The sequence below is a fragment of the Gossypium hirsutum genome, chromosome A06 (genome assembly GCF_007990345.1).
Source record: "Gossypium hirsutum isolate 1008001.06 chromosome A06, Gossypium_hirsutum_v2.1, whole genome shotgun sequence".
Lineage (NCBI taxonomy): Eukaryota > Viridiplantae > Streptophyta > Magnoliopsida > Malvales > Malvaceae > Gossypium > Gossypium hirsutum.
In genome coordinates this window covers 56,642,183-56,667,205 of record NC_053429.1, presented here as the reverse complement: position 1 = coordinate 56,667,205, position 25,023 = coordinate 56,642,183, and the positions used below count along the sequence as shown (strand labels likewise).

Here is a 25,023-nt window from a genome sequence, read left to right as displayed (position 1 = left end):
ATGCCAGATAACTCAACCACCAGTAGGATGTACGGACCAACACCTAAACCACATAATCCCTAATGAAATGCCATTTGTATCCTAATCTATTCCTAAGGTTCAATCGAGATTTCACTTTTTCTGAATCGTCGTCAAATATTTTTGCAAGGTCGTATTCACAATTTATTCAATATTAAAGCATTTAAAACACAATTATAATAATGCCTATTACATACGAACTTACCTCGAATCCAAAAATAACGAATTTGATCAATTAATCCAACACCTTGTTTTTCCCCCGATCTAAATCTAAATTTTGCTTTTCTTGATGGTTTTTGTTTTATTTAATTAACCTTTAATAACCAAATTACAAATTTAACCTTAATGATAAACCATTAAAATCACCTAAATAATGTCCATCTTTGTCCACTCATATTAACAATGGTATAAATACCACATAAGGACCTCCACTGTTAATTTCATATCCAATTAATACCTTTAGCTAATAGAACACAAGTTTTACATTTTATGCGATTTAGTCCTTTTTATCGAATTGAGCATTTAAACGATTAAATTTCTTAACGAAATTTTTACACATTCATACTATCATGTTGTAAACATTAAAATAATAATAAAATAATTATTTCAACCTCAGATTTGTGGTCCCGAAACCACTGTTCTGACTTAACTAAAAACAGGTTGTTACAACTCTCCTCATTAGGAATTTTTGTCCTCAAAAATCTTACCAGAAAAGAGATTAGGATATTGTTTTCTCATAGCTTCCTCGGGTTCCCACAACTTCTTCAACCCTGCGACGTTTCCACAAAACCTTCACCAAAGCTATGTTCGTATTTCTCAACACTTTAACCTCTTGAGCTAAATTTTGATCGGTTCTTTGCTATACCTCATTTCAGGTTGAATTTCAATCTCTTCCAGAGAAATTACATGCTATGGATCTAATTGATGCTGTCGTAACAACGACACATGAAATACATTGTGAATCTTTTGTAACTCTGATGGTAAAGCTAGTCGATATTGTAACAACCCATTTTTCACTGTTAGGAATGTCATGTGAAAATCCCGATAAGAAAATTTTATCGATTATGTGCTTAAGTAGGGAAATGACTAAATCGCATAAAATGAAAAAGTTGAATTCTAGTAGCTAGAAGGATTAATAGCTATGGAATTCAAAACTTGAGGTCCTTATGTGGTAATTAGTGTAACACCCCGAACCCGAAACCGACACCGGAGTCGAACACGAGGTGTTAACTGACTTTAACCCCTTATAAAATTTATTTTCCAGACACTGCCCAATCTGTGTACTAGTCGTTTTAAAAATCATATCTTGAGTTTCGTAGCTCAAAAATCAGTTTCGTAATTTTTCCCAAAACTAGACTCATGTGCCCATCTATGTATTTTTTTCTAGAATTTTTGGTCGGGCCAATTAGTACAGTTTATTAGTCAAAGTCTCCCATGTTGCAGGGGTCGACTACACTGACCTTTGCCCATTACGACTTGGATATCTCCCTGCACGGGGCTTCAATACTGATGCCGTTTGTTTCTATGAAAACTAGACTCAGAGAGGAATCTGTAAATATATGGTACGACCCCTAATTATCTCTGGTTAATTTATAATGAATTTCCAAAGTCGGAGCAGGGAATCCAGAAACCGTTCTGGCCCTGTCCCACAAAAATCTGATTATCTCTTAATATACTGCCCATATGATCTTTTCGTTACTTCCTCATGAAAACAGACTCATCGAGCTTCGATTACATAATTTATTCATCAATTAATTCCACTCCTACTATTTTTAGTGATTTTTCAATCTCATGACACTGCTGCTGCCAGCATCTGTTACGAAAGTAACTAGGTCCATTTCATGCCTACCCTTGATCCAACTCAATCGAACATTCGTGCCATTTTCGCATGGCTTAAAGTTTACATGCCAAAGTTCAAACACAACGTAATAGCTTATACATGCCAAAATGTTCTTCTAGCCAACTAAGAAGAAAGTACCAAAACTTGCTATCCGGTGTGATGACTTCGATGACGGCCTGACCCCGCAAAAATAGATGAGTCCAAGCAACCTATAATGGGTGACAAGGAAACACCGAGTGAGTTTATAACTCAGTAAGTCATAAGCAATGCACTACCATCCATCAATAACATTATCACAAGAGGAAACAAAATGGAACGAGACAATTTACTCCATCCATACCGAACCATACCATAGTTCCTCCAACCTATCGATTCAGTTTCATATCAATTCATGCATTCACATTCCATATACTCATCAATAGGACATTGAAGCATTTTCATAAATCAATTTATTTTCGTTACAATCAAACGACTAAACGGCCTTTCACCCATCCTACGATAAATTTTATGTACGTGACTTCAAGTATATTTGTCACATAGGTTCAAACTTACCGAGCTCAACACCAAGTATAAGCATAGCACCTATTAGCCATGTACTCAAGACACTTACCCGATCCGCTGTCCGCGATCGACTCAATAGTGTCGCACACATAGTGTCCATAATGATTCACGAATGTATATTGAGTCCGCACACTCAGTGCTATATAATCAACTCGCACACTTAGTGCTACGTAATCAAATCGCACACTTAGTGCTACATAGTCAAACTCGCACACTTAGTGCCGCATGGTCAATTCGCACACTTAGTGCATCATATTCATTTCGCACACTTAGTGCAACATAGTCAAATCGCACACTTAGTGCTGTACAATTTAATCCCGCGCACTTAGCGCCAATCTCATGGTCATAAATGGTTATACCCGCACGTTTAGTGCCGAGATCAACAACTCAGTACATCTTACCTCTTTTCTTTTCATTCAACAATTTCATCATCACATACGTACATGCATATATATATGTATATTTATTCATTCCATTCAGCATCAATACATAAACATTATGACCATTTGAAATAATACCAACTACATGCTTAATGACTTACCTTGTCTTGGGTAAGACGGTTCCAACTCGGCTACTCAGTGATCTTTTCTTTGCCTTTGCTTGATTCTCCTCCTTTAGCTCCTTGAGCTTAATAAAAATTCACTAGTTTAACCATCTTGTTAAACATTCATAATTCAATTACACATGCTTATGTATGTTTGTATATTCGGCAACCATCCTCACTAATTACTCATGTTGATGGCCGAATGGATGTATGTGTGTACAATGTCAACTATAACATCATGTAATTCCACATATGACTACATTTCTTAAGTTCCACATCTTAATGCCCATTATACATAATCAAATTTAACATCATATATATATTTACTCATGTGGCCGAATATACATACTCCCATATAATATCAAGTACTCACTTTAAGTATATTGCCGAATATACTTAATCATACACACACCTAACCAAAATAATTTCTAAAATCTTTATATCATTTATAGTACATCTAATTATCCTTTTTCACATTATCAACTCAAATCACATACATTATTTACTATAACATCTTTACATTCGGCATTGGTGTCAACCATAGTAGCCGATTCTTCCTACTTTGTACCCATGCATCTATTAATCCTTAGTTGGTTCAAACACTTCACACACTAGGATTCATCAAATTTTTAACAAGAAATAAAATCTCTAATCCTCAAACTACCATGGCCGAACCTTCATGGAGTTGCTAAGACTCCTCATTTCTACTTCTCACACACTCTCACATCCAAACCCTTTTATTAAACACCCAAAGTCAACCATCTCCTTACCTCATCACCAAAGACATCAAAATACCAACCAAGAACGTAACATTCATGGCCGAATGTCATCTCCATCATTTAACAAAGTTTGAACCATGGCTAGGTAGATTTTGAACTTACAACTTAAAATATACATGAATCTCAAAGAATAACATTAAACATACCTCAATCTAGTTACATGCATGGCCAAACTTCCTCCTAATCCTCTTCCTTAGGATTTTCGGTCAAAAGAGGTTGAAAAAGGATGAACAAAACCTTTCTTTTCCTTCCTTTAGCTCACGGCAATGGGGTGTATGCATGAGACCATTATTATTTTTTTTTCTTTTTTTTTCATCACCCTTCCTTTCATTATTTAATTATCATGCTTATTATTTTATTTTCCTTACCATACATCACTAACACAACATGTTGGTGACATGTTTCCACCCATAGCATGGCCGACCACTACATATTAGGGAGGGGGAATTTGACATGCAAGTCCCCTTTTTCTTCCACATGCACTAATAGGTCCTCATGCATTGACCTATCACATTTTAAAATTTTCTCATATAAGTCCTATTGACTAAATTCACATGCAATCGACTAAATCGAAGCTTGAAATTTTCACACATTCATGATTACATATTCTAGACAATAAACATCACATTCAAACCTTTCGGTGACTCGGTTTAGCGGTCTCGAAACCACTTCCCGACTAGGGTCAATTTTGGGCTGTCACAACTCTCCCTCACTTAAGAAATTTTCGTCCTCGAAAATCTTACCGGTAAATAGGTTTGGATATCGTTCTTTCATCGAGCTCTCGGGTTCCCAGGTTGCTTCCTCGATCCCGTGTTTGAGCCACAACACCTTAACCAACGGAACCCTTTTATTTCGCAACTCTTTCACTTCACGAGCTAGGATACGAATTGGTTCTTCTTCATAGCTCAAGTCAGATTGAATTTCAACTTCTGAGGGATTAATCACATGTGACGGATCGGATCTATAACGTCGAAGCATTGAAACATGGAAGACATCGTGCATCCTTTCAAGTTCAGGGGGCAAAATCAATCTATATGCAACCGGCCCCACTCGTTCGGAAATTTCGTACGGCCCAATGAATCTCGGGCTCAACTTGCCTTTACGGCCAAATCTGAGTACCTTCTTCCAAGGTGACACTTTAAGAAACACTTTATCTCCCACCTGATATTCAATGTCCTTTCGTTTTAAATCCGCATACGATTTTTGACGATCTGTGGCTACCTTCAGACTTTCGCGGATTACCTTTACTTTTTGTTCGGCATCTTTAATCAAATCAACTCCGAAAATTTTACTTTCACCAAGCTCGGTCCAAAACAATGGCGTACGTCATTTACGACCGTACAAAGCCTCATAAGGTGCCATCTTAATACTTGATTGAAAACTATTGTTGTAAGCGAATTCAATCAAAGGTAAATACCGTTCCCATGAACTACTGAACTCGAGGATGCAACATCTCAACATATCCTCAAGTATCTGAATTATCCGCCCGGATTGACCATCGGTTTGGGGGTGAAAAGCGGTGCTAAAATGCAGCTTGGTACCCAAAGCTTCTTGCAATTTCTTCCAAAATCGTGAGGTGAATCTCGGATCTCTATCCGACACGATAGAAATAGGTACTCCATGTAATCTCACAATCTGAGAGACATACAATTCGGCTAGTTTATCCAATGAAAGATCCGTACGCACGGGGATAAAGTGAGCCGACTTAGTCAGCCTATCAACAACAACCCAAATCGCATCCTTCTTACTTGCGGACAATGGCAGTCCGGACACAAAGTCCATTGTGACTCGGTCCCATTTCCACTCGGGTATCATGATCGGCTGAAGTAACCCTGAAGGCACTTGATGTTCCGCTTTCACTTGTTGACATATTAAACATCTCGAAACAAAGTCGGAGATGTCTCGTTTCATACCATGCCACCAAAACCAACGTTTCAAGTCGTTGTACATTTTCGTGCTCCCCGGGTGAATTGACATTCGGCTACAATGGGCTTCGTTCAGAATCATCGAAATGAGTTCCGAATTCCTTGGAACACACAAACGACTTTTAAACCTCAAACAACCATCATCATCAATCTGAAACTCTGATTCCTTGTTCGGAACACACTCAGCTCGTTTTGCAACCAATTCATCATCGACTTTCTGAGCTTCACGAATTTGATGAGTCAATAATGGTTTGGCTTTTAATTCAGCTACTAACACATTGTCAGGTAGAACAGACAAGTGTACATTCATCGCTCGCAAAGCAAATAGTGATTTCCGGCTTAAGGCGTCCGCAACCACATTAGCCTTTCCCGGGTGGTAATCAATGACAAGCTCGTAATCTTTCAACAACTCAAGCCAACGTCTTTGTCGCAGATTCAAGTCTCGTTGAGTCATCAAATATTTGAGACTTTTGTGATCCGAAAACACATGGCACTTCTCACCAAACAAATAATGTCGCCATATTTTCAATGCAAACACAATGGCGGCTAGTTCGAGATCATGGGTCGGATAATTTCTCTCGTGTGGCTTCAATTGTCTCGACGCATAGGCCACAACTCGACCTTCTTGCATCAATACGCAACCCAACCCAAGTAGGGATGCGTCACTATAAATGACAAACTCTTTACCCGATTCGGGTTGCACCAAAATTGGAGCTTCAGTCAAATGAGTTTTCAGTTGATCGAAGCTTTTCTGACATTTCTCCGTCCATTCGAACTTAACATCCTTTTGAAGTAGCTTCGTCATTGGTGTGGCTATCGTCGAGAAACCTTTGACAAATCGTCGGTAATAACCGGCGAGCCCTAGAAAGCTCCGGACTTCGGTAACATTTCTCGGAGGCTTCCAGTTAAGTATTGCTGAAATTTTGCTCGGGTCAACTCGAATACCCGATGCGGATACCACATGACCCAAGAAGCTAACCTCTCTTAACCAGAACTCACACTTACTGAACTTAGCATATAACTGCTTATCCCGCAAAATTTGCAACACTAGCCTCAGATGCTCAGCATGTTCGGTCTCATCTCTTGAATAGACCAAGATGTCATCAATAAACACAACTACGAACCGATCCAAATACGGCCTGAAGATCCGATTCATCAAATCCATAAACACCGCAGGGGCATTAGTGAGCCCAAACGGCATCACTAAGAACTCGTAGTGACCGTACCTCGTTCTGAAAGCAGTTTTGGGTACGTCCGAATCTCGAATCCGCAACTGATAATAACCCGATCTCAAATCTATCTTTGGAAACACCGATGCTCCCTTTAATTGATCGAACAGATCATCAATACGCGGTAACGGATACTTATTCTTTATCGTCACTTTATTCAGTTGTCGATAGTCAATGCACAACCTCATGGTTCCGTCCTTCTTTTTCACGAACAATACTGGTGCACCCCAAGGTGAGAAACTCGGTCGAGCGAAACCTCTATCCGTCAATTCTTGCAACTGAGCTTTCAACTCTTTTAACTCGGTTAGTGCCATACGATACGGAGCGATCGAAATTGGCGTAGTTCCAGGTACAAGCTCAATACCAAACTCTACCTCCCGAACAGGTGGCAAACCCGGTAACTCTTCAGGAAAAACATCCGGGTATTCACAAACCACCGGCACCGATTCGGGTTTCTTTTCTAACTCCTTGTCATCAAGTACATACGCGAGGTATGCTTCGCACCCTTTCCTTACATATTTCTGGGCCAACATTGCTGATATTACAGCTGGCAACCTCCTTAAGTCCGCAGACTCAACTCGGATTATTTCGTTATTTGCGCACCTCAAATCGATAGTCTTGCTTTTGCAATTCACAACCGCATCATGTGCGGTTAACCAATCCAAACCAAGAATAACATCAAACTCGTCGAACGGCAAAAGCATCAAATCGGCCGGAAAATAGGATTCTCGGATTATTAGAGGGCATCTCTTACACGCTTTATCAACAAGTACGCATTGACCCAAAGGGTTTGATACTCGAATTACGAGCTTAGTAGACTCAACAGGTAGAGTCTTACTGGTTGCTAAGGTTTCGCATACATATGAATGAGTAGAACCAGGGTCAATCAATGCAATCACATTAGTATCAAAGAGAGTGAAGGTACCAGTGATGACGTCGGGGGAGGATGCCTCCTCTCGTGCGCGAATGGCATATGCTCTAGCAGGAGTACCGTTCTCGGCTCGATCGGCCGTATCAGAGGCCCCCCTCTGACTACCACCCCTGCCTCCTAAAATTCTCGGTGGTCTACCTCTAGATGTCACTCCACTAGGTCTTGCACCTTGAATCTTATTCTTCTCATCCAGCTCCGTGCAATCTCTAATGAAGTGGTCCTTCGAACCGCATCCGTAACAGGCCCTGCTAGTAGACTTGCCCCAACATTCACCTAGGTGTCGTCTTCCACAATGGGGACATTCAGGTTTCTCGTGACGATTATTGCCCACACTAGCTACCGAAGTAGCTCGGGAGCCCATCGATGGTCTTGCCCTGATGGAAATTCCTGCAGTCGCCCTCGACTTATTAATGTCCTCCCTGAACTTCTTTACAGCTGAGAACGGAGCTTTACCCGTCGATCTTTTACGATAATCTCTAGCTTCAAATTCAGCCTTCCTCTTCTCCTTTCCAAGTTCTTCCGCCTTGCAGGCTCGTTCGACTAGTGTTACGAATTCTTTTATTTCCAAAATACCCATTAGTAGCTTTAAATCTTCATTCAATCCTTCCTCGAATCTTTTGCACATAGCAACCTCATCAGCTACACACTCCCGGGCATACCTACTGAGTCTTACGAATTCATGTTCGTATTCAGATACAGTCATACGGCCTTGCTTGAGTTCCAAGAACTCCTTACGCTTCTGATCAATGAACCGTTGGCTAATAAATTTCTTTCGGAATTCCGTTTGAAAGAAGTCCCAAGTTACTCGCTCGTTCGGGACTATGGAAATCAAGGTCCTCCACCAATAGTAGGCTGAGTCTCGCAACAAAGATACAGCACATTTTAGACATTCGTCGGGTGTGCATGACAATTCATCGAACACCCGAATGGTGTTATCAAGCCAGAACTCGGCCCTTTCGGCATCATCAGTTACTATGGCCTTGAACTCCTCGGCCCCACGCTTCCTAATCAAGTCTACAGGTGGCTTACTCAGCCTCACAGGATCAGCGACTGATGGCATTACAGGCTCTTGGGGTGGATTATTCAAATTTGGGAATTGTTGGACAGCCGGGTTGGTTCGGGCATATTGCGCGACCCACTCATTCATCATGGTAAAGAAGGCTTGTTTAGCCCCCTCACCTTGATTATTCGCAGATGACTGAGGTTCAACCGGCAGCGTCCCTTGTGCAGGAGCAGCCGCTACGCTCTCAACGTCATCCGCTAGGGTTCTTTCTTCACCGGGGTCCATTTACTAATCAAAACGAAAACATTTCAACCGTCAGAAGTCATCACACATTTAAACATTAACATTCGGCATGTATAGCTAGACTCATACGCGCTATGGTAGTCCTAGAACCGACTAAACCATAGCTCTGATACCAATCAAATGTAACACCCCGAACCCGAAACCGACACCGGAGTCGAACACGAGGTGTTAACTGACTTTAACCCCTTATAAAATTTATTTTCCAGACACTGCCCAATCTGTGTACTAGTCGTTTTAAAAATCATATCTTGAGTTTCGTAACTCAAAAATCAGTTTCGTAATTTTTCCCAAAACTAGACTCATGTGCCCATCTATGTATTTTTTTCTAGAATTTTTGGTCTGGCCAATTAGTACAGTTTATTAGTCAAAGTCTCCCATGTTGCAGGGGTCGACTACACTGACCTTTGCCCATTACGACTTGGATATCTCCCTGTACGGGGCTTCAATACTGATTCCGTTTGTTTCTATGAAAACTAGACTCAGAGAGGAATCTGTACATATATGGTACGACCCCTAATTATCTCTGTTTAATTTATAATGAATTTCCAAAATCGGAGCAGGGAATCCAGAAACCGTTCTGGTCCTGTCCCACAAAAATCTGATTATCTCTTAATATACTGCCCATATGATCTTTTCGTTACTTCCTCATGAAAAAGACTCATCGAGCTTCGATTACATAATTTATTCATCAATTAATTCCACTCCTACTATTTTTAGTGATTTTTCAATCTCATGACACTGCTGCTGCCAGCATCTGTTACGAAAGTAACTAGGTCCATTTCATGCCTACCCTTGATCCAACTCAATCGAACATTCGTGCCATTTTCGCATGGCTTAAAGTTTACATGCCAAAGTTCAAACACAACGTAATAGCTTATACATGCCAAAATGTTCTTCTAGCCAACTAAGAAGAAAGTACCAAAACTTGCTATCCGGTGTGATGACTTCGATGACGGCCTGACCCCGCAAAAATAGATGAGTCCAAGCAACCTATAATGGGTGACAAGGAAACACCGAGTGAGTTTATAACTCAGTAAGTCATAAGCAATGCACTACCATCCATCAATAACATTATCACAAGAGGAAACAAAATGGAACGAGACAATTTACTCCATCCATACCGAACCATACCATAGTTCCTCCAACCTATCGATTCAGTTTCATATCAATTCATGCATTCACATTCCATATACTCATCAATAGGACATTGAAGCATTTTCATAAATCAATTTATTTTCGTTACAATCAAACGACTAAACGGCCTTTCACCCATCCTACGATAAATTTTATGTACGTGACTTCAAGTATATTTGTCACATAGGTTCAAACTTACCGAGCTCAACACCAAGTATAAGCATAGCACCTATTAGCCATGTACTCAAGACACTTACCCGATCCGCTGTCCGCGATCGACTCAATAGTGTCGCACACATAGTGTCCATAATGATTCACGAATGTATATTGAGTCCGCACACTCAGTGCTATATAATCAACTCGCACACTTAGTGCTACGTAATCAAATCGCACACTTAGTGCTACATAGTCAAACTCGCACACTTAGTGCCGCATGGTCAATTCGCACACTTAGTGCATCATATTCATTTCGCACACTTAGTGCAACATAGTCAAATCGCACACTTAGTGCTGTACAATTTAATCCCGCGCACTTAGCGCCAATCTCATGGTCATAAATGGTTATACCCGCACGTTTAGTGCCGAGATCAACAACTCAGTACATCTTACCTCTTTTCTTTTCATTCAACAATTTCATCATCACATACGTACATGCAAATATATATGTATATTTATTCATTCCATTCAGCATCAATACATAAACATTATGACCATTTGAAATAATACCAACTACATGCTTAATGACTTACCTTGTCTTGGGTAAGACGGTTCCAACTCGGCTACTCAGTGATCTTTTCTTTGCCTTTGCTTGATTCTCCTCCTTTAGCTCCTTGAGCTTAATAAAAAATTAACTAGTTTAACCATCTTGTTAAACATTCATAATTCAATTACACATGCTTATGTATGTTTGTATATTCGGCAACCATCCTCACTAATTACTCATGTTGATGGCCGAATGGATGTATGTGTGTACAATGTCAACTATAACATCATGTAATTCCACATATGACTACATTTCTTAAGTTCCACATCTTAATGCCCATTATACATAATCAAATTTAACATCATATATATATTTACTCATGTGGCCGAATATACATACTCCCATATAATATCAAGTACTCACTTTAAGTATATTGCCGAATATACTTAATCATACACACACCTAACCAAAATAATTTCTAAAATCTTTATATCATTTATAATACATCTAATTATCCTTTTTCACATTATCAACTCAAATCACATACATTATTTACTATAACATCTTTACATTCGGCATTGGTGTCAACCATAGTAGCCGATTCTTCCTACTTTGTACCCATGCATCTATTAATCCTTAGTTGGTTCAAACACTTCACACACTAGGATTCATCAAATTTTTAACAAGAAATAAAATCTCTAATCCTCAAACTACCATGGCCGAACCTTCATGGAGTTGCTAAGACTCCTCATTTCTACTTCTCACACACTCTCACATCCAAACCCTTTTATTAAACACCCAAAGTCAACCATCTCCTTACCTCATCACCAAAGACATCAAAATACCAACCAAGAACGTAACATTCATGGCCGAATGTCATCTCCATCATTTAACAAAGTTTGAACCATGGCTAGGTAGATTTTGAACTTACAACTTAAAATATACATGAATCTCAAAGAATAACATTAAACATACCTCAATCTAGTTACATGCATGGCCAAACTTCCTCCTAATCCTCTTCCTTAGGATTTTCGGTCAAAAGAGGTTGAAAAAGGATGAACAAAACCTTTCTTTTTCCTTCCTTTAGCTCACGGCAATGGGGTGTATGCATGAGACCATTATTATTTTTTTTTCTTTTTTTTTTCATCACCCTTCCTTTCATTATTTAATTATCATGCTTATTATTTTATTTTCCTTACCATACATCACTAACACAACATGTTGGTGACATGTTTCCACCCATAGCATGGTCGGCCACTACATATTAGGGAGGGGGAATTTGACATGCAAGTCCCCTTTTTCTTCCACATGCACTAATAGGTCCTCATGCATTGACCTATCACATTTTAAAATTTTCTCATATAAGTCCTATTGACTAAATTCACATGCGATCGACTAAATCGAAGCTTGAAATTTTCACACATTCATGATTACATATTCTAGACAATAAACATCACATTCAAACCTTTCGGTGACTCGGTTTAGCGATCCCGAAACCACTTCCCGACTAGGGTCAATTTTGGGCTGTCACAATTAGAGCATTAAAGAAAAGTATGTAGATATTTTGGTGACTCATCCATGGAAATTTAGAAAAAAGGCAAGGACTAAATTAGAATTTGAAATAATTTAATTAATTAAAAGATGATAAAAGATATCATCTTATTTTTTATATCATCTTCAACCTAAAATACATGGAAACCCTAGGAGAGAGAGAAGAAACTTTCATGGCTTAATTGGGTAGGTTTCCTTGTTCCGTTTTTAGTAATTTTGATATTTTTTGAAATCGGGATAGCTTAATCTATCTATTTGGGGGATCAATTTGAAAAGTTATCAAAGTATGGAAATTAGGTCATGGATTTATATGCTAAAAATTTGAAATTTATGGTAGGAAATGAAAGGTTGTTGATAGAGAAATTTTACAAAGTGATTTTTGATGAAAACATGATTTAGGGATTAAAATATGAAGTTGTGAAAATTGATGAAAAATTCTAAATTTTTATGAATACATGTGCTTTAAATCTTGTTATGGGATTTTTTTAGACTCGGAATAGGGAGTAAATTGCACAAATTTAATTTTCTGAGCCTAGGGACGAATTAGAATTTATGAAAAAGTTAGGGGCAAAATGGTAATTTTACCTAGGATGTAAATTGAGTCCAAATGAATATGAAATGTGTGAAATTGGTGGTTAAATTCATTTATATAGATTCGGACAACACAAATTCAAGGTTAGATCGAGGAAAAGAAAAGGTTTCGGGTTAGTAGATTTTATACGTGAACTAGTGTCAAGGCAAGTTCATGTAACTGAATCGAGCATGTGAATATGTTTAATTGAATGTTGTGTTTGTATAAAATGTGACTTATATTGATGTGAATTATTTGATTGCTATAATGAAAAATTGAATATATGCTTGGAATGGTGAAAAAGGGTTAAATTTCATTCGAATATTGAATTCTGATGAATATTTATATGCTTTTTCGAAATGAATGAGGTCCTGCATTTGTTGCTGATAGGATTTAGCATATATGAGTAATCCTATTAACCTCATTATAGAAAGGATTTAGCCTAGACGGGTAATTCTGACACGATATCTCTTGAGTATATGTTACAATTAAGATTTAGTCTGGACTGGTAATCCTAATTGAGCTCTTCTGAGCATACGTTATATAAAGGATTTAGCTTGGAATGGTAATCCTGTTATACGATATGTGGCTCGAGAGTGTGTTCTTTGATTAAGTGCCCTAATGGGTACTCTTGAATAAGAATTGACGGGTTATTGAATTGTATACATCGAGTGTACTACTTGAGTATCCATTAGAATTTCAATGATTCAACGGACACAAAACCATCGGCACGAGAAAGGATTTATGAGATGAAATGAATAATGGCTTGAGAGAATATTGCATGATGAGCTCATCCATCCTTACTTGATGTATATGTAAATTTTGTGACTAACATGTTTGATTGAATGCATGTGTTTAGGCAATTTTTCCAAATGGATGGAAAACATGATATTGTATGCTTAGATTTAATAAACGGGATTGGTAAATTTAGTTTCCGTTATACGAACTTACTAAGCATGTAATGCTTACTCCGTTTTATTTTTCCCTTGTTTTATAGTGCTCAGAAGCTCGCGAAGGTTGGAGATCATTGAAGCATCATCACACTATCCACTAGCTTATTTTGGGTATATATAGTAAAATTATTTTGGTATAATGGCATGTATGGGCTAACTTGGTCATAGATGGCTTAAGTATGTGGTTTGTAATCTAGCCATTGGAATGGCTAGTAATGGTTGTTTTTGATACACTTGTAATGTCATACTATGGTAGTTATATACATGTTAAATGGTTGCTCAAATTATGCCAACTTATGGAATATACCAAAGTAAGATTATAAACATATATGCATGTAATGATATGCCATGTTGAATGATAGAGTTTGCTTAATTTGAATGCTTGAAATGGTTGGTATTTGGATGTGAGTTTAAGTGCAGGTCATTGGTGTGATTTTGGGTGAGAAATGAAGCTAGAAATGGCTTTATTTAGTCCACACGGGTAGACACACGGGCGTGTGTGTAGACCGTGTGTGACGCACGGCCTGGTACATGGGCGTATGGTTAGGCCGCGTGTCCCTTACACCTTAAATTTGAGAAACAGAATGCTCACAATTAAGCACATGGGCAGAGACACGGGCGTGTGTCTCAGCCGTGTGTGCTACATGGCCTAGATCACGAGCGTGTGTCTTGGCAGCGTGAAACCTACACCTAATTTCGAAAGATTTTAATTAACCACACGGCCTAGCACACGGGTGTCTGGCATGGCTGTGTGCACAAGTCAAACAGTTACACGAGGACGAACATGGCCTGTAACACGGGCATGTCCCAGGGTCACACGGGCGTGTTCCTTGGACTACACTGGCGTGTGAGCCCTATAACTTAGAAATTTTTTGAAATGTCGCGAAACATTCTTAGAGTTTCTGATTAAGTCCCGACTTGATTCTAATGCTCATTTTGGGCCTTTAGGGCCCATTTAAGGGACGGTATGAATAATCTTGGTTAATGAATAGTAATTTACGTGAATTATTTAAAAAGATTTTGAAAGTTCCAGTAATGCTTTGTAACCCTATTTCGACGACGGATACGGGTTAAGGGGTGTTACAAATATGCTATTGGCCCTATTCTTTCAATAATCTCATATGGCCCAATAAATCACGAACTCAATTTTCCTTTGAGACCAAATCGAAGAATCTTCTTCCACGGAGATACTTTCAAAATTACTTTGTAACTGATTTGAAGTTCAATGTCTTTATGTTTCAAATCCGCACAAGATTTCTATTGATCTGAAGCTGCTTTCAAACTGCCGTGAATTACTTTCACTTTATCTTCAGTCTCTCTAACCAAATCAACCCCGTGAATCTTTTTCTCACTAAGTTCAGTCCAATGTAAAGGAGTTCGGCATTTACAACCATACAATGTGTAATAGTCTGGTTTTGACCCTAGTCGGAATAGTGGTTTCGGGACCACAAATTCGAGTCCAAAAAAAATTTTAATATTATTTTATGTCTGTGATATGTGAATTTATGTTTGTGAAATTTCTGTGATTTAATTTTTCTGTTTCTGTGCTTAATTATGAAAAAGAACCAAATCGTATAAAGTGTAAAAACTGTGTGCTAGATGTTAAAAGTACCTATTTGATTTGGCTTATTAAAGTGAAGGTCCTTTCATGTCAAATTCACCATTTGTTTTAATGGTGGACAAATATGGGCATTGGTAGGTGGATTTTTAATGATATATGCCAAGGGTAAAATGGGAAAATGATTATTAAAGTTATTATAATAAAATTAAAAGCATGAAATTACCTATTTCATGCATGTTGTTGCTGAAAATCAAAAGAAAGGAAAAGATGAAAGCTTGCTGAATATTCAGCCATGGTTAGCTTGATTTATTAAGTGAATTTTGTTCGGTTTTTGATAATTTCTATGTTTCTGTGATCATTGCTTCGTGTTCTTCAAAACCCATGTCTGAATTTTTATTTCTGTTAAAGATTATGAAATGTGACATTGATAATTATTTGAGCTTTGTAATGTTTTTATATGGATTGTGAAAGATATGTGTGAGATTATCATGCTTTGTTCTTGAATTTTTGATGAAATAGTGTTATTTAGGCTAAATTGTGAAAATGAGGTTTTGAAGGACTAAATTGTGAATTTAATATGTTATTTGGGCTTGTATGGAAGCTATGTAAATTCGGCCAAGCTATAGTCTTGGTGAATTTTGCATATTTGTGATTTTGTGAAAAATGGACTAAATTGTCAAAGTGTGAAAATGAAAGGGCTAAAATGCAAAGTGCCCTAAATATGTGTTCATGGATTATTTTGAATGAAATGAATGATTGAATGGTTGAATTTGAATTGTGTTAGATCAAGAACAAAGAAAACCAGACTTAGATCGAGGGAAGTCTAAAATAGTTGAATAATCGACTCGTTTCATCCGAAATCCGTATGAGGTAAGTCAAATTACAATTATGTGTTAAATTGACTAATTTCTACATATATATAAATTGTAATATGTATTGGATGGCCTTGAGAGCCTGATGAATATCTTTTGAGTAAAGTTTGATAATATGTTAGTATCCGAAAAGCTCTGTATACTTCTAAAGGAATATTGACATCTATCTGAGATATCGTGTAAGACCGTGTCTGGGACATCGGGCTCGATTGAGATTTACGTATAAGACCATGTCTAGGACATCGGCATCATATCTGATTTCGTATAAGACCCTGTCTGGGACAGAGGCATCGATATTGAATTGCATGTAAGACCACGTCGGGACGTCGGTGTTGTACTTGTTTACGAGTATCTGTATCGTTTCTGAACCGTCTGATGATAGAGTACGAAATATGAGAATGAGTTTATGAAATGTATAACCTATACAGGTACGTATGAATCTTACTAAAATTCTGAATTTGAAATACTCTATCTCTGTGAAATATGTATGGAATTTGGAAATGAAGCATGACATAAATGCAAACAAAGGAGCACGATTAAGCTTATGAATTATTCTATGAAATGGCTATGAATCTTTATGGTTGAATTGTACTTATATGATTTAGTAGTTAAACCAATTGTATTTGGCTTACTAAGCTCTTTGTAGCTTACTCTATGTGATTTCTGCCTGTTTTACAGTTATCGTAGCTACTGAAGGCTTGGGGATGTCGAGGATCGTCACCACAGTATCAAACTCATTTTGGTACTTTTGAAAGTGTAAATATTTTAAAGTATGGCATGTATAGGCTAGAAGGTCTATGTATTAAGTTTTGATTTGTAAATATATGTTATGCCATGAGAGTTGGCTAGCAAATGGTATGAATGTGTTAAGTTTGATATGGTTTTGAATGGGTTATTGAATGATGATAATTTAGTTGTAATGAAGCATGTTATGAGCATGGAATTGGCTGAAAATTGTTGTATGAATGTCGTTTAACATTGCTAATAGGAAAGACTCATATAAGAGTGGCAATTGGCTTAAACAAAGCCTGCATTGTGTCACACGGTCAGGGGACACGGGTGTGCCTTGTGATCGTGTAAGAAAGTCAGTAGCTAGCTAAGTATCACACAGCTGCAGTACACGGGCATGTCTGTTGGCTCACGTAATCTTTTATGTGCTTATATGATTAAATTAATTGTTTAAATTGACATAGAGATATGTACAAGAGATTATTTTAATTTCATAAGTATGTATGTGCATTAACACATTTGTCTATTAAAGTTTGTTCAATCGGTTGAATTGACATAGAGATATAGTCAAGAGATGAATGGATGTTTGTAGGTGAGTATGTTCATAAGTTAGCAAATTATCGAGTTGCCGTGAATTTATTCGTAACAACATAAACATAAGTTTAGTAATTTTAAGTTAAGAAATGTAATTAATCTAACACAATTATGTCATCTTGATTAAAATCAGCTTTTGAAATCGTGCATTAGAATTTTATTTTATTTTATTTATTTTACTTTGTTTTCTAGTTTTTAATCAATTTTCAAATCAAAATATTTTTCTTCACCAAAGTGTTTTAAATTGCATTCATAAATTATTCTTTTCACAGTCCCTGTGGGTATGATAACTCGACATTTACTTGTCACTTTATTACTTGTTGCGATTGTGTACGCTTGCACATTTTCCTCGTTCCAAGCTTTTGGCGTGGTTGCCGAGGACTGTTTTAAAAAGTCATTATTTTTGAATTTGTTAGTTTTGCATTTTGGTTTATTTTCCTATTCAATTTTAACTTAATTAATTTTTTTGATTATTTCAGGTGTTTATGAGTATTAACCGAATTATCAATTTACTCATTGTAGACCCTGAGATAGAAAGAACTTTTCGACAACGAAGAAGAGAAGCAAATTAGAGAAGGACCAAAGAGATGAATTTTGAAAATCTGAATCAAGGAAACGGAGCAAACCCTACTCAAAATCCTATCCTTATTGCTGATGATAAGGATAGAACTTTAAGACAATATGTCGTGCCAGTGTTTAATGATCTTAATCTGGGTATTAGGAGACCCGAAATCAAGGTACAAAAATTCGAGCTGAAGCCAGTTGTAACGCCCCACGCCCGAAACCATCGCCGGAGTCGAGCTTGAGGGGTTACCGAACATAATTTATCAAATTAAGAACTTCAAATCATTTGTTTCTACATTCACAGCTTTCTAACTACCCGCGTCACAGTTACAAGAAAAATCATATCTCGAGTTATGAAACTCGAAATCAAGATCCGTAAATTTTCCCTAAATCTAGACTCATATATCTATTTAATAATTTTTTTATAGAATATTTGGTTGGGCCAATTAGTACAGTTTATTAGTTAAAGTCTCCCCTGTTTCAGGGTTCAACTGCTCTGACCTCTGTGTATTACGAATCAGATATTTCTCTATACAGAAATTAAATGACTATGAGGTTTGTTTCTATTAAAACTAGAATCAATAAAGAACCTGAAAATATAAATAACAACTTCTAATTATTTTTTTAAAATTTATTATGAATTTTTAAAGTCAGAACAGGGGATCCAGAAATCACTCTGGCCCTGTTTCACAAAAGTTTAAATATCTCATAAAATATAATTTATATGCCTGTTTTGTTCAATCCACATGAAAATAGACTCATCAAGCTTCAATTTCATAACTTACTCATCATTTAGTTCCATTTATACTATTTTTAGTGATTTTTAAAATTCATGTCATTGCTGCAGCAATTTTCTGTTTTAAGGCAAGTTTCATCTTTCCATGAATTTTTATGAACTAGATAACCTATTAAACTTCCATAATATCAAACATGATCTAAATTAGCCATCACCATGACTTATCAATATCAAACATTTTCTCAAGCAAACATGGCCATATCATAAAATTATTTACACAAAATAAGTATTTTGCTATACATGCCATACTTAAGTTTTACAAGCCATTTACCCAGATGAAAGTCCTTTGGATAGTGTGATCGAACCTTCGACCCGTCCCGATTACCGAGCTGGCTTGTTCAAAACTACAGTAAATAAAGAGGAGGGAGTAAGCATAAATGCTTAGTAAGTTCATATGTAAATAACAAGTAACATAACAATACAAATATACCAAACAACTTTAGCATGGTATCACCAAAACATATGTTATATTTCTAAACATCATTCATCATCTTACCACCTTATCGTTGTTGTATCTATTTTCAACCTAAGGGTTAAGAACATAACTGTCCAAAGTGTCCATTTCACAACACTTACCAAAACGTCACTTGCATCTTAAGTGTTCTTCCATTTCACTAGAAATTTCACCCGTTGAACACATAGGAATACAACTCGGATACACGGATAATTTGCACATAAGTGCCTCATATGTAATCAAGAAATCATGTAACCCGCCCCTAAGTGAACTCGGACTCAACTCAATGAGCTTGGGCATTCGTATCCATAAGTGAACTCGGACTCAACTCAACGAGTTCGGATGCCTAGTTACATCTCACGAACTCGGACTCAACTCAACAAGTTCGGACATTCGCATCCATAGGTGAACTCGGACTCAACTCAACGAGTTCGGATGCTCAACCATCCTAGTGACATGTCACTTGTATCCTAATCTATTCCTAAGGTTCAAACGGGCGTTTTCCTCGATCACACATCTTTGCTGTCTTCCACGGAATATCAAAATCGGTACTTCGGTGATAGTTCATAATCATAAAGTAATTCACATAATTACATATTATTCAACAATAACCACAAAGCATAATATTTCATGATAATAATCAGCATCATATCATATAAACAACATTAAATTGCTTAAAATGACAATTATGTTACTACATTTACACATGAACTTACCTTGGTACCAAAATATAAAGATTTTGCAATTTAGTCCACAATCTTTTCTTTTCCTCGATCGCGACTTGAATCTCGTTTTTCTTGATCTATAATACCAAATTAATCTTATTTAATACATACATTCATCAAAACAGCATTTAATACGAACTTTGGAAAAATTACACTTTTGCCCCTAAACTTTTGCATAATTACACTTTTGCCCCTAGGCTCGGGAATTAAACTTTATTCCTTATTCTTATGTTTTATAACATGCTGATCATTTTTCCCTTCTATGGCAACATCAAATTCTCTCTCTAACATATACTTGTGACTATTAGGTATTTTTGTCGATTAAGCCCTTTTACTCGTTTTCACTCAAAACCGAGTAGCACAAGTTGTCTAACATAATTTAAAACCTCATATTCTATCATAAAACATCAAAATACACAAATTTCACCTATGGGTATTTTTCCAAATATAAACCCTAGGTTGAATTATTGCTAACATAAGCTTAATCGAGCTACCGGGATTCCAAAAACGTAAAGAACATTAAAACGGGGTTGGAATCACTTACTATGGAGCTTGGAAGCTTGAAACAAACCCTAGCTATGGAGAACCCTTGAAATTTCAGCCTAATGAAGAAGATGGACAAAAATTGGCTTTTAATTTTGTTTTTAATTCATTTTAATAACTAAATGACCAAAATACCCTTACTACTAAACTTTCCAAAAATTCCTTCCATGTCCTAATTTTGTCCATGAACTTAAAATTGGTCAAATTTCTATTTAAGACCTCCTCATTAATATCCCAAAACAATTTCATACTAAAAACTTCTAGAATGCAAGTTTTGCAACTTATTCGATTTAGTCCCTACTTTCAATTTAAGCACTTTAGGCGTAGAATTTCATCACGAAATTTTCACACAATCATGCAATCATATCATAATCATCAAAATAATTATAAAATTATTATTTCTATCTCGGATTTGTGGTCACGAAACCACTATTCTGATTAAGCCCTAATTCAGGATATTACACCAGTCATGTTCCAGATGCTTCAGACTGTGGGCCAATTTAGTGGAATACTTACTGAAGATCCTCACCTTCACTTAAGACTGTTTATGGAGGTGAGCGATTCTTTCAAGTTAGTCGGAGTACCCAAAGATGCATTACGATTGAAGTTGTTCCTATATTCACTAAGGGATAGAGCTCGAACGTGGTTGAACTCATTGCCACCAAATTCAATTACCACATGGAAAGAGTTAGCAAAAAGATTCCTCATGAAGTATTTCCCGCCTAGCAAGAATGCTAAGTTGAGGAATGAGATCACTACTTTCCAACAAATGGATGATGAGTCATTGTGTGAGGCATTGGAAAGGTACAAAGAATTATTACAGAAGTGCCCTCATCATGGAATCTCTCATTGCATCCAATTTGAGACATTTTATAATGGTCTTAAAGCACACACGAGGATGGTATTGGACGCTTTTGCTAATGGTGCTCTCCTTTCTAAGTCTTATAATGAGGCTTATGAAATCATTGGGAGGATTGCCATTAATAATTATCAATGGCCAACCAATCGAGCAGTGTCAATAAGACGAGTCACTGGAATACATGAAGTGGATGCTCTCACTTCACTCGCATCTCAAGTATCATCCATATCATCAATTCTTAAAATTTTTACCAATAATGGGTTTAATAGTTTTGCAGCTTAGCTACCAAATCAAGTTGAAAATGTATCCTGTGTCTATTGTGGGGAAGGACATTTGTTTGAAGAATGTCCATCGAACCCAGAATCAGTACATTACATGGGTAACCAAAATCGAAATCGAGGAAGGTGAGGACTGCATCCAATTCCTATAACCCATCATGGCGAAACCACCCTAATTTCTCCTGAAGTAACCAAAGGGCTAGACCCAGTAACACATATGCCCAACCTAGGCTGACCCAGCCACCTATTTTTACCCAACAAGTTCAGAAACAACCTCAAGCTGAACCATCCAATGGCTTAGAAAAACTTATTAAAGGTATACATAGCCAAGAATGATTCCTTAATCCAAAGCCAAACAGCTATATTGAAAAACCTGGAAAACCAAATGGGCCAACTTGCAACTGAACTCAAAAACCAACCACAAGGTGCTTTACCTAGTGATACGGAGAAACCGAGGAATCCAGGGAAGGAGCATTGTAAAGCGTTGACATTGAGAAGCAAAAAGACATTAGAACCCAACACCGTCAAAGTTGAAAAGGACCTAGCTGATGCTCAAAACTCGGAGGAAGTTCAACTAAGTGCTAAAATTCCAGTTCCACCGGAACAAAAATCTGTAAAATCCTACAAGGTAACTTCAAAACCAGCTAATTTTGATCAACTAATAACTTCGTTAGATGCAGAATTGCCACAGAGGACAAAATAATTAGTTCCAATAAAGAAACCTCTACCACCCTACCCTCAAATACTTTAGAAGTAGAAGCAGGAAATTCAATTCAAGAAGTTCCTAGATGTACTCAAGCAACTTCATCTCAACATCTCGTTGGTTGTATCACTTGAACAAATCCTAAACTACGTCAAATTCATGAAGGATATCCTGTCAAAAAAACGAAGACTTGGTGAATTTGAGATGGTATCCCTTACGAAGGAATACAGTGCATATCTTCAAAACAACTACCCTCAAAGTTGAAGAATCCTAGATGTTTTACCATACCTTGCAACATTGGAGCAACATATTGTGGTAAGGCACCATGTGACTTGGGTGTGAGTATTAACTTAATGCCTATGTAAATATTTAGGAAGTTAAAGATAGGCGAAGTTAGACCTACTATGGTTACACGTCAATTAGCAGATCGATCCTTAGAACATCAAGAAGGAAAAATCGAGGACATATTGGTACAAGTAGATAAATTTATTTTTCCTACTAACTTTGTTGTTCTGGACTTTGAAGCAGACAAAGAAGTGCCAATAATCTTAGGAAGGCCTTTCCTAGCAATCGGAAAAACCGTTATTGAAGTGTAGAACGGCGAGCTTACTATGCGTGTTCAGGATGATCAGGTAACATTTAATTTTTTTAATTCTATGCGATTTCCTAACAAAATTGATGATTGTTCTACAGTGTCTGATTTAAAGGATTTAATCGTGAAAAAGGAACACAACTATGTTGATGACCTATTAGAATAAATTTTGACAACAAACCCTCCAAATGATGAAGTGGAGGATGAATATTTAGCTTTGCTAGAAGCTAATAAAAGGGGATTTAATCCAAAATCCTATTTTGAATCTTTGGAGTTAGAGAATAGAGATTATGCCCAACCAAAAGCATCAATCGAGGAGCCACCTAAATTAGAACTTAAGGTACTTCCTTCACATTTAAAATGTGTTTATTTAGACAAAGCTTCTACTCTGCCTGTGATTGTTTCAGCAGAATTAACTATTGAGCAAGAAGAGAAACTCATCCTGGTATTGAAACAATTCAAGAAGGCTATCGGATGGACCATACTCAATATTCGCAGTATTAGTCCATCTATATTGTAACAGCCCAATTTTAGGCTTAGTCAGAACAGTGGTTTCGAGACCACAAATTTGAAGTTAGAGAAACTATTTTATTATTTTTAATATTATTTTATGTGTTATAGCATGATTATAGAGGTGCATGAAAATTTTGGTGAATTAATTTTAGCGATTGTGAAAAAGGACTAAATCGCATAAAGTGCAAAAGTCCTATTTTGACAGCTAAAGGTGTTAAATATCTAGAGAACCATAATTGGGGGTCTTTAAATGAAAAATATACCCTTGGATAAGTGATGGCCGGCCATAGGAGACAAAAGATAGAGAAAGTCAAATTTATGTGGAAATTTGGTAATTTATTTGACCAAAATGAAATAAAATAAAAAGGAAAAGATATCATCTTTTTCTCACCCTCTTCACCATCGAACATACCAGAAAAATATATGGGTTTGGAAGCTTTAAAAATTTCAGCCACTTTTTACCTTCACAAGTAATAGATTTTGATAGTTTTTCCTGATGATTTTTGTATTTTTGGACCCCTTGTAGCATGAGCTTTCAAATGAGGGGATTATTTTTGCAAAATGGTTGAAAGTTTAGGTTTTTCCATGATATTAAACATGTTTATTTCTGAAATTTTATGGAATAAAATGAATCATGGTTGTTAAATAAATAATTTTTGTAAAGTAGTTTTCATAGAAACCCTAACTAAGGACCATTTTGCATAAGTTGTGAAATAGATGTTACACGTGTGTAATAATGAGAATTTTGGGCTGCTTCTAGTATAAAAAGTATTCAGCTAGGCTTGGTTAGTGAGAAAATGTGATAAAAATTGATTTTTGAACCTAGGGGTAAAATAGTCATTTTGTGGAAATCTAGGGGCAAAATGGTGAATTTGCCCAATTATGAATTTTTGAGTGTCTAGATTAATATGCTAATGAAATGAATGAATTTCTATCATTTTAGCTCAAGAATTACAAAATCTAGGCCTAGGACGGGGGAAAACAAAGCTAGTAGACTAAGTCGAACTAGTCACCTACATTTTGTATACCGAGGTAAATTGTATGTAAATAATCCAACTACATTGTTATTATATGTGTTTGAATTGATATAGCATAAATTGCTTGTTTGTGAAAATGATAGCATAAATTGCTTGTTTGTGGAAATGATTATGTATGATGAATATTGAGATAGTAGAACTCTTGTTTGAACTTTAGG

At 36.8% G+C, this 25,023-nt stretch overlaps 1 non-coding gene across 1 annotated transcript; it reads right to left on the bottom strand.

The window, feature by feature from the left end:
- Nucleotides 1-21,619: 21,619 nt before the first annotated feature.
- Nucleotides 21,620-21,726, bottom strand: LOC121231424 (small nucleolar RNA R71). Its single transcript, XR_005929482.1, has one exon. It is a non-coding gene; the product is annotated as a small nucleolar RNA R71 (small nucleolar RNA).
- Between the last annotated feature and the right edge of the window lie 3,297 nt (nucleotides 21,727-25,023).